At 43.7% G+C, this 10,436-nt stretch overlaps 3 non-coding genes across 3 annotated transcripts; 2 read left to right on the top strand and 1 right to left on the bottom strand.

Annotated features, from left to right (window-relative positions):
- The first annotated feature begins 4,589 nt into the window (after nucleotides 1-4,589).
- Nucleotides 4,590-4,672, top strand: trnal-cag (transfer RNA leucine (anticodon CAG)). Its single transcript has one exon. It is a non-coding gene; the product is annotated as a tRNA-Leu (tRNA).
- Nucleotides 4,673-6,716: 2,044 nt separating this feature from the next.
- Nucleotides 6,717-6,798, top strand: trnal-uaa (transfer RNA leucine (anticodon UAA)). The gene has a single exon. It is a non-coding gene; the product is annotated as a tRNA-Leu (tRNA).
- Nucleotides 6,799-8,535: 1,737 nt separating this feature from the next.
- On the bottom strand, nucleotides 8,536-8,608 carry trnar-acg (transfer RNA arginine (anticodon ACG)). The gene has a single exon. It is a non-coding gene; the product is annotated as a tRNA-Arg (tRNA).
- Nucleotides 8,609-10,436: the final 1,828 nt, after the last annotated feature.

Raw genomic sequence — 10,436 nt, 5'->3', positions numbered from 1 at the left:
ATCACTACATTACTGTTAGCATCATTTTAAGTGTATTAGCAATTCTTACTCCATCACTGTCGCATCATTTTGAGATGATTAGCAATGCTTCCAACATCACTGTTGCATTATTTTAAGGTTCGTAGCAACTCTTACTACATGACTGTCAGCATCATTTTGAGGTTGTTCGAAACTCTTACTACATTACTGTAAGCATCACTGATTTAATGAGCAACTATCACTACATTACTGTTAGCATCATTTTGAGTTCATTAGCAATTCTTCCGACATCACTGTCGCAATATTTTGAGGTTCGTAGCAACTCTTACTACATGACTGTCAGCATCACTTTGAGGTTGTTCGAAACACTTACTACATTACTGTAAGCATCACTGAGTTAATTAGCAACTATCACTACATTACTGTTAGCATCATTTTGAGTTCATTCGCAATTCTTACTACATCACTGTCGCATCATTTTGCGATCATTAGCAATTCTTGTGACATCACTGTCACATTATTTTGAGGTTCGTAGCAACTCTTAGTACAAGACTGTCAGCATCACTTTGAGGTTGTTCGAAACACTTACTACATTACTGTCAGCATCACTGAGTTTATTAACAACTATCACTACATTACTGTTAGCATCATTTTGAGATTAGAAGCAACTGTCACTACATGAGTGTCAGCATCATTTTGAGGTTGTTCGAAACACTTACTACATTACTGTAAGCATCACTGAGTTAATTAGCAAGGTTTGTAGCAACTTTTACTACAATACTTAGCATCATTTTGAGTTCATTAGCAATTCTTCCGACATCACTGTCGCAATATTTTGAGGTTCGTAGCAACTTTTACTACATTACTGTCGCATTATTTTGAGGTTCGTAGCAACACTTACTACATGACTGTCAGCATCACTTTGAGGTTATTCGAAACTTTCACTCCATTACTGTTAGCATCTTTTTGAGTTCATTAGCAATTCTTATTACATCACTGTCGCATCATTTTGAGATCATTAGCAATTCTTCCGACATCACTTTCGCATTATTTGGAGGTTCGTATCAACTCTTACTACATTACTGTTGCATTGTTTTGAGGTTAGTAGCAACTCTTAGTACATGACTGTCAGCATCACTTTGAGGTTGTTCTAAACTTTCACTTCATTACTGAAAGCATCACTGAGTTTATAGCAACTATCACTCCATCACTGTCGCATTATTTTGTGTTCATTAGTAATTCTTACGACATCACTTCCGCATTATTTGGAGGTTCGTATCAACTCTTACTACATTACTGTTGCATTGTTTTGAGGTTCGAAGCAACTTTTACTACATCACTGTCAGCATTACTTTGAGGTTATTCGAAACTTTCACTACATTACTGTTAGCATAATTTTGAGTTCATTAGAAATTCTTATGACATCACTGTCGCATCATTTTGAGATCATTAGGAATTCTTCCGACATCACTGTGGCATTATTTTGAGGTTCGTAGCAACTCTTACTACATTACTGTAGCATTATTTTGAGGTTCGTAGCAACTCTTACTACATGACTGTCAGCATCACTTTGAGGTTATTCGAAACTTTCACTACATTTCTGTTAGCATCATTTTGAGTTCATTTGCAATTTTTACAACATCATTGTAGCATCATTTTGAGGTTTTGAGGTACCTTTGTTTGTAACCGTTCTGCTGACCAGCGAGACGCCACCACGCACGGCTGTCGGCTCCGTAAAGGAGGGAGAGGAAGTGGAAAGGACGGAGAAGGGTCGGACCAGGTCTACTGCTAGGTGACCACTCACTATCGTCTGCCACACTGCCCCTCACGGTGGGGAGTGTAGCGCTATCCTGCCACAGTACATTTGTTTCATTCTTTTGCTCTTTCACTTTAATTAAAATGGACTTGACTTGAGAATGTTTTGTTTCAAAATATAGATGAATTCCCAGATTTATAGGTAGCATTAGTATGAAGTTGCACTTGCACCCAGTGGGAAAATGTCCTCTGCATTTGACTGTAACTATGTAGGAGCAGTGGTAGCAGTGTCAGCCTGGGGGCTTGGTCAAGATCAATGACAGGAGTAGCAGACAGGTAATTTCCATAGCATGCATGATGTTTGAGAGGAGTAAGGGTACACTGTTGGTCTCTCACCTGATGCGCTGTCATCAGCACAAATGATCTGTTCCTAAACATCAAAATCTACCATCCCCCCTGATTGTTTTTTACAACTGGAGTACTGGTTAACACTTTAGAAAGCCTTCATTCAGAGCTGTGAAGAACCTTGAACCTGATATCCCAGACATCAAAGTGGGCCACTAACTGGCCAGATGAAGCTATGCTAGGCTGCTGTATTCTGAAGAGCTGAAGTAGCAGCTTCTGAGAGGGATGCTAACCTGGATGTGTTCATCTCCTACTTTAATATCAGCGGCCCAACTTGGAGCTCTGACAGCCTCCAGCTTGTTGTTCCTGTTTCTGCTTCAGTCAACAGGGAACTCCAACCTGCAGTAGAATCTTCAACAACAATGGAATAGAAAAGAGAGGAAGAAAAACTAGAATAAACTTACAAAGCTGAGAAATGTTCATGAAGAAGAAAGGCACACGTTATGATTGAGGCCAGAAACTAAAACTCCACACCAAATGTACTTTGACTTGTAGGATAATGAACTTGAATGTGTTGAAACAGCAGATCAATGAATCCACTACCACACAACAAGATGGTGACCCCCTACCACAAGATGGCGTCACAGATCCTGACGCTCTGAGCAGGAAACACCGAGCAAAACATTACAACAAAGCTCCTGTTGTTCCCTCCAGGAAAAAAAGTGGCTCTGATGAGAAGAAGGATCCCAGCGTCCTCTGAGGATCCATGGCCGCACCATTGGGTAGAAGGACGATGGGGTCGGCACCAGGAGGAACCCTGGTGTCTCCGATGCAGGGAAGATGGAGCAGTGAAGAGGCCACATTGTGGCGTCCTAAAGAGGACATTTGGTGGAGCCTGAGACAGCAAACATCACGCCCCCTTCATCAGAAGAACCACAGCACCAGAAGAAAGAATCCTGGCAGTGACGACAGGGAGGATCAGGGTGACCTCCTCACCACCACCTTTGAACCTTCAAATGAACTTTAAAAAGCTTTAGAGTGGAGAAGGATTTTTAAACATTTTATTGTTTTTTCCTTTCATTCTCATTTGTGCGATTGTCTGATTTATTAGAAATAAACACTGTCTGCTGGTTTTACATTGACTGTGATTCTCTTTTTGCATGCAAGTTGAAAGTTCTACCAATAAAAACCACAAGTATTTGAAGACCAAAGGAAGAACCCCCAAAGTCAGGACCCTGAGATCAAAGTGAGCGCTCTGATCTCAGAGGTCTGGGATATTTCCCATCCCATGGCCCTTCAAATAAGAGCCCTGTGTCACTGTCTCAAAGTTTTCAAACCGTATTTGTTTGTGAAATTAAAACCAGACGACCACTGTGGTCCTTTTTACACGGTAAGTAAAGCACAGATGCCCTGGTGGACCTGTTGGCACCCTGGACTTTGAATCCAGTGACCTGAGTCCAAGTCTCAGTTCCAGCAGGTTTCCTGCAGCCTTCAGCAGAGCTGCCATGTTTCTCTGTAGAGAACTAAGTGATGCTCTCAGCAGGTTGAGGGCACCACCAACAAGTGAGGGATGAACCTCTGACTTCCTTCTTGTCAAACAGGAAACTCCTAATAAGTCATTTGAGTTAAGTACTTCATATTCCTGACATCCAAGTAGTAGTGAAGTGGAGGAAGAAGGGAGGAGATCTCAAACAGGATCCTTCTTTCCTCTGTCCTCCTTGATCTCATGGATCACCACAGTCAAGGGGAGACCCAAGCTCCTGGATGGATCTGGCACTCAGGAACTGCTGAGTTTTCCAGTGGACTTTGTTCCATCCATGGTTCAGGAACAGGACTCCTCCTGGTTAACCTGGTATCTTTCCACCCAACTGTGGGTTCTTGGAGAATTTTTCATGTCATGGGGTTAGGGTTAGAAATCAGGCTGGTGGGTTTTTCAATGAGAGAAATTCTGGTAACTTAATTAAGTGGCATGTTTGTTGAAGCAGTAATTAACTGATAAATTAAGGAAGGCCTGGCCAGTCTTTGCTCCCAGGTCATACGATGGAGTTAGAAAGTCCTGAATAAATCTGGAGTTCCATGATTTCCTTGTGGTTCTTGTTCCTTTTGTCCATGTAGTCTGGAACAAGAGCAAGATGAACCTCCAAATATCAACAGGTTGATTGCAGGTGATGTCAAGTGGTATTTAGAGGAACTTCCTCCTTGTGTTTGGTTCCATGGTGGAAGGGTGAGCACTCTGAACTCTGGGTCCAGTGATCCCAGTTCAAGTCTCAGAAGGACCTTCCTGTCTGGAATGTGTCCCATGTAACAAACTGATCAAGAGATAAAATGTGGTTCTAATGTTCTGGTTCATTTCTTGTCCTTTAGAAAAATGAAAATCATTTCTTACTGCCATGAACTCAGACTGTGTGTTTAATGTTAACAATAAATGCAACAACTAAGGAGCCAGTAGCTCCTGTGGAAAAAATTCTACTTTGTCAGTGAATTAATTCAGTCTGCAACTGTCAGTGTCTGTCAGGATGGCCGAGCGGTCTAAGGCACTGCGTTCAGGTCGCAGTCTCTCCTGGAGGCGTGGGTTCGAATCCCACTTCTGACAAAGGACATTTTCTCCACATTTCTCTGCATCCACAGTGGAAAATTCCAAACCCAGTTGAAGCTGCTCTCCACTGATGGGAGTGAGTGGTTGAACTGGCAGCAGAGGAGGCAAAGGAGCTTCCCTGTGACGTCCCAACATCTCCTGGTTTCCTCCAACATGGAGCAGCCACCAAACTCTAACTTCAATGTTGGATCGAAGTCTGCTGAAGAAATGTGTTTTCTTTCAAGTCACATTTTGTCCATTAACTTCATAATCAGAGTCACCATCTCATCACATGACTAAAGTCTGGGTTCTGTATTGGTGGTAAAATATCCTTCCATGCCCCTCACTAGTTTGCACACAGAAAAGCATATTTTACTGGTTTCAGATCTCTTAGCTTGTTCTCTCTCTTAAACCAGCTGAGGCAGCTTTCATTGTGTGATTCATTTTAAAATATAAATATGGAACAGAACCATTGGAATCAGATGTCAGGACATTTGAAGGAATGTCAATCTCCTGTTGAAATGTTGCAGTGTGCAGCTGAGGCTCTCTGGCAGTGGCACCAGGAGCCCCAATGGCAGAACCTGGACCCTCCTGGAGGAGAACCACAGGTGAGGGCCTTCTTGGCTCCAGATTGATGGAAATCAAGTGTCTGAGGCTGTTAGCAGCCATTAAGTTGATCTGGTTGGCACTGGTATTTGTTCTTGCTGCAGCTCAGGAGTGATTCAGGAGAAGAGTTTCAGAACAGCCAAGGTTGGGGACTGGAATTTTAAAATGTCCCCTGGAACCAAACAACCTGGGGAGGTAAAACCTCCAATCCTAGCCACTCAGATGCAGCAGCAGAAGAAGCTGTCATCCACCCTGACAGTCAGAGCATCAAGTCAAGAAAACATCACCATCTTGTAGTTCCAAACCTCCACCTGTAGGATTCAGCTACTTCTGATTGTGGGACTTTAAATTTGAACACAATGGAATTTGGACAAGGAGTTTTCCTTCCAGTCCAAACATCATCGTCCAGCCTCCAACCAGAGGTCCATCAGTTATCATGGAGCCACAGGTGGAGTCTGGATTCTTTTCTGGAATGAGACGGCAATGAGAGTCCTGCCAAGTGACATCACTGACATGAATGGATGACTTCAGTCACGTGAATGGATGACTTCAGTCACGTGACTGGATGACTTCAGTCACATGACTGGATGACAGTGTAGATGCCAATGTAGAGGTTGGGGAAATAGTCTCTGAGAATCCAGCTTGAACCCACAGCCTCCTTGTTTTCCAAAAACCCAAACAGCGACCATCAGTCTCCTTCCAATCCTGTTCTTGGGTAAACAACAAAAACAGAGTAAAAGTCTCTGGCAACATATTTGTTTCCTGTAGGGTTTCTTCATGTATGTGTGGTGTACCTGCTTTCCCAGAGGACTGCCATCTTTGTTCTGTGGGCTGACATGTTTTAGTGTCAGCACAGGTCATAGCGCTGAGACTGAACTCTCATTCTCCTCCAAGTATTATTTCCACCTCACACTCCTGCATACATTCAAGTGAACAGGGAACACAAATTTATGCTCAACTTCTCCTGTGTATTCATCCACAGTCACTAAACAACAACCAAACCAAACAAAAGGGGTTTGCTAGCATGGTGATCAGCTGTAGTTCACCATCTTATCCAGGTCACATGACTCAGGAGTAGCGTGGCCGTCTGGCAACCAAAGGGTGGCTGGTTTGATCCTCACTTTCTCCAGTGACCATGTCAAAGTGTCCTTGAGTAAGATACTGAACCCCTAAATACTTCTGATGAGTAGGTTGGCTCCTTGCATGGCAGCCTTCAGCATCAGTGTGTGAGTGTGTGTGAATGAGAGGACATTGTTCAGCTCCTTGAGTGCTGCTGAGGTAGAAAGGCTCTGTACAAACTGAGTCCTTTTACCATTTCTTTCCTGCTTCTAGCAGCGCTGTTGTCACTTCCTGTGACCGTGGAGGAAAGGGGTCCCCCTTCAGAATAAGTTTGATATCGTTGTTACTTCCTCTTCAACATGCCTTTAGCAGAACAACTCACTGACTAGCTCAGTGAGGTAGTGTGGCCGAGCGGTCTAAGGTGCTGGATTTAAGCTCCAGTCTCTGAGGAGGTGTGGGTTCAAATCCCACCACTGCCATCATGTCACTGGAGAAGTGTGGCAGGTCTCTTACTGCCTCTCCTCTCTCTTCCACTGAGGTCTTCAAACCTGTGACCAAAAGAAGAACCCTCCTCTGAGTCCACAGACCTGAGCACCACTGCTCTGACTACCAGGTTACCTCCTGGTGATCAGGATGAAGTCAATAGTGAGGTAGTCAGTTGTTCCTTTGTTTTTTGACAGAGGCCTCATTGTGAATTAAATAATTTTAATTCTTTACTTGAAGTTTCATGCTGTTTCGATTGAAAAAGGCCAGTTCCTGGAGAAGATCTTCTAGGGGGTCCAGGTTAAAGCGGTGCCCCAGCTGGCACCAGGATCTGACCCAGGTCCTGCATGGGAGATACTGTCAGTTCTGTTCTGCCCTGCTCTCAACCACAGGCTGGTGTTGAGGCCTGCAGCAACCAGGGCCCCAGTCACCAAGAGTATAAAGGCTGGTCATTGTGGCAGTGGGAGGAGTCAAAATGAAGACAGACCAATGTGAGCAGGACGTTCCTGGAGAAGTCAGAAGAACTTGACCATGTTTCCTACAGTACCCAGGAGGCCTGGTAGTTGTTGAAGGAAGCTCCAAAAGCAAAGAGCAGACAGCAGGACATCAAAAGAAAAGATCCAGACACTAAAACTACAAGTAGAAACAAGAAGAAATACTAAAAGCTTTGGAAAGATACTACAAGGTTGGATATACATTATTATATACACTACTATTCTCATTGACTCCTAAAGAGGGACAGGAAACATTAGAATGTGGATCAGATCAGCTGATTTCAGTGTTGAGTCCATCCCTCCATCCACTTTCTGTTCTATCCTTTAAGGGTCATGGGGGGGGGGGGCGATCCCAGGTGACATTGGGCAAGAGGCAGGGTTCACCCTGGACAGGTCAGAATTCCTGATGATGTCATCAGGGCTTTGACAGTAGCTAGAATTCTGTCTTTGATCTCAGGAGGACATGAAAGAAACCCAATTGAGGAAAGTAGAGGAGAACATTCAGCTTCATTAGAAACACTTGAACTGTTCAACAGTAGAATTTGTTTGAAACAGTTTACAACACTGAGTGACAGGATTGAAGAGGGAAGGTTTTTCTACTTTAAATTTAATTCTAACTTTAAACTGTGGATGAACATTTTTAGTAGTTCATATTCTAACATACAGAGGAAGTCATGACATTCCCTTTTTTAAAAAAAGAAAAACATGTGAAGCTCCTCCCCCCAACTCCAGATGGACAGACAGACATGAGAGTGGCCAGGAAGCAAAGAAGTGTTGTGCTCCTCTCCAGTGCTCTGGTGTTGTTGTGTTCTTCTCAGCTCCATCATAAAGACCTGCTGGCACTGGGCGCTGGTGGAAGTTTGCAGCTGTCACTGGAAAGTCCTGAGGCTCCTCCCACTCTGAAGCAGGCAGTTGCTCCCAGCCAGCCCACACTTTCACTCTCTGGTGTAGGAGTGAAGAACAAAATCAGAATCAAGAACCATCACTCTTTCATTGGGGATCCTTTCTCCTTGTTCTGATCCAGAAATTCAACAGCTTCTAACATTGATTTGACAGGAAATGTTGATGACACACTGGGATTTTTGTTCTCCTGCTGTCACTGTCAAGTGCAGCTGAACATGAGAGGCAGCAGGATCATTCATGTGCTCATGTTTCCAGCAGACAAGGAGGAAACCTGGGAGGACTTCAGTGACTTTGATCACTGGTTCTCACTTCATCTTCTCAGTATAAAGCTCAAAGCGAGCTGGCCAGGAGTTGAACCTAGAATCTTCTGATCCGTAGTCAGACGCGTTATCCATTGCGCCACCAACCCTGTGAAGAAGCTGCTGTGTTCATGTGTGCTTGCTTTTACAGAAAATCCCAACAACATGGTGGCATTTTCAGGGGACACAATGGTGTCACCACTGGTCAGCACTGTGGCCTCCCAGCAAGAAGGTTCAGCTCTCCTCCTATTTGGTTGCTAGGAACCTGAATCAGTCCTCAGTGGAGCCGTGCTGCTGAGGCTGAGTGAGGCTGAGTGAGGGACTGAGCAGGAGCCAGCAGGTCCAAGCAGGTTCAGGCAAACTCCCCTCGGTCCACCAACATCAAAGCAGAAGAACAGAGTTCATCTAACAAAATGATTCATATCATCTCCTCTTGGAATGTTCTGGAACTACAAGTACACTTAAAATGGCTGACTTATGACAACAGAAGGAACTTTGAAGTAGATTTGATTTATTTAAGTCAGTGACAGTCATTTTTTCAAGAATTTAGTTCAGGTAACTTGATTGTTTTACTAAGATGAGCTTTAATGTTATACCATTGAAACAAGACCTTCATGTATTCATGATGACATCACCAATAGGAGCCTTCCCAGTCTGTCAGGGGGTAGAATTCAGTCACCACCAATGACATCAGAGTTAGAGTTTAGACATCAAAGACAGACATTAAAGCCTCTCTTATTAAAAAAAATTAAAGTGTTATATCTTTGAAAATATACTGCAATACATGAAATACTATATTTCCATGGATGGTAACCTCGTTCTTATATTCTTTAATATACTGCAATAGTAATGGACCCTCTATGACACTGTAGTGATGAATCTATCAAGGAGTAAAAATTATTATAATCTGAGAATTTTGAAGTAAATTTTGAGATCAGTTTGATCCTCTCTCTCTCTCTCTCCCTCCCTCTATCTCTCTCTCTCCCTCTCTCTCTCTCTCTCTCTCTCTCTCAGGAGCTTTTAAATGAATATTTTAATAAAACAGAACAGGAGACTGAAGAGTGATCACTCAAACCCACAGGCTGAATGGGACATCTTTTAAAAAATTGAACCACTGAGTAAAACCATAGAAGCGCTCCTGTCTAGTCGGTGCTAACAAGTTAGCTGCTGAGTGAGTCCAGCTGTGCTGTCTAGGAATCCTGGTCAAAAGCCTCCACACATCAAACAGCTGGTGTGTTGGTGGATCTGTGGATCCTGCTGGAAGAAGCAGGGTGGAGCTCTGAATGGTTCCTGTCTCAAAGAGCTTCTCTGTGCAGCTCCCATCAGCTCCTAAAAACAGGAAACCAGCAGATTCACTGTTGAACGGTGGCATTAAAATGTCTCAAAAGCTGTCCTGTCCACCATTTGTTGGTGCAAAGACATTTAAAAACACCAGTTGAACATTTTCCAAAGTTGCTCTCACCTTCTTTCAAACACCTGGAATGATTTCCTCCAAACCAAAAGAAACTTGTAAAAAAAAACAACAACAAAAACTCCTGGAGAATCAAACTCCACCTTCTGCTCCAACTGGACTTGGGACTTCAAATGACCTCCATTAAAAGCCTGCCTGCATCCCCTTTCACTGACTGTTGTGCTGTGGGTCTCCTGGACAAACATGGCAGGATCCTCTTGATCTCCAGGAGAATAAAAGAGGGAACCCAAGAGAACAAGTCAGCGTGAAAGAGGAGCAGATTTTAAAACTCCTCATCATTTCCACCTCCAGGAGTGAAGCCTCCCAGGACCCAAGAGGCTCCAGCTGGCAGAGCTCTCACTGGTTTCTCCACCACCTCGCTAACCTGAGCTGGAGCATCTGAGAACCAAACAGTGACCCCCTTCACTCCAGAGCCGACTCCACAAACTCTGAGCCCCCACTTTACCCACAGCCAGCAGGCCTCCTCA

Source organism: Aulostomus chinensis, chromosome 1 (assembly GCF_037954235.1).
Source record: "Aulostomus chinensis isolate RoL2024-O1b breed Wild chromosome 1, RoL_Achi_v1.0, whole genome shotgun sequence".
Taxonomy (NCBI): domain Eukaryota; kingdom Metazoa; phylum Chordata; class Actinopteri; order Syngnathiformes; family Aulostomidae; genus Aulostomus; species Aulostomus chinensis.
Note: the sequence above shows the minus strand (reverse complement) of the source record. Positions and strands in the feature narration are given on the sequence as shown.